We start from the raw sequence: 658 nt of genomic DNA on the forward strand, positions 1-658 counted from the left end.
GGGTCAGCCAGCGTGACGTCTCGCTAGCTGACCCACCCACTAATTTTCGTCGAACACTGGTAAATATTAATCAGGAATTAGGTGCAATTTAGGTGCAGTTTAGGGCCACCAAAATTAATTTCGGTGCACACTCGGTTTCCGAGAAATTCGCAAAAATGTGTTTTGGGTCAGCCAGCGTGACGTCTCGCTAGCTGACCCACCCACTAATTTTCGTCGAACACTGTTAAATATTATTCAGGAATTAGGTGCAATTTAGGTGCAGTTTAGGCCCACCAAAATTAATTTCGGTGCACACTCGGTTTCCGAGAAATTCGCAAAAATGTGTTTTGGGTCAGCCAGCGTGACGTCTCGCTAGCTGACCCACCCATTAATTTTCGTCGAACACTGGTAAATATTAATCAGGAATTAGGTGCAGTTTAGGGCCACCAAAATTAATTTCGGTGCACACTCGGTTTCCGAGAAATTCGCAAAAATGTGTTTTGGGTCAGCCAGCGTGACGTCTCGCTAGCTGACCCACCCACTAATTTTCATCGAACACTGGTAAATATTAATCAGGAATTAGGTGCAATTTAGGTGCAGTTTAGGGCCACCAAAATTAATTTCGGTGCACTCTCGGTTTCCGAGAAATTCGCAAAAATGTGTTTTGGGTCAGCCAGCG

General features: G+C 44.8%; 1 protein-coding gene and 1 long non-coding RNA gene across 4 annotated transcripts in view; both read left to right on the forward strand.

The window, feature by feature from the left end:
• Window positions 1-150, forward strand: part of LOC118737621 — a 498-nt gene extending 348 nt beyond the window's left edge. Inside the window, exon 2 of the long non-coding RNA XR_004992829.1 lies at window positions 82-150. This is a non-coding gene — a long non-coding RNA (uncharacterized LOC118737621). The remainder of the gene's footprint in view (window positions 1-81) is intronic.
• The window catches only part of LOC118737619 (dedicator of cytokinesis protein 3), a 144,170-nt gene that overhangs the window by 81,988 nt on the left and 61,524 nt on the right, over window positions 1-658 (forward strand). The window lies entirely within an intron of this gene.

Source organism: Rhagoletis pomonella, unplaced genomic scaffold (genome assembly GCF_013731165.1).
Source record: "Rhagoletis pomonella isolate Grant_MI unplaced genomic scaffold, Rhpom_1.0 Rhpom_scaffold_00004, whole genome shotgun sequence".
NCBI lineage: Eukaryota > Metazoa > Arthropoda > Insecta > Diptera > Tephritidae > Rhagoletis > Rhagoletis pomonella.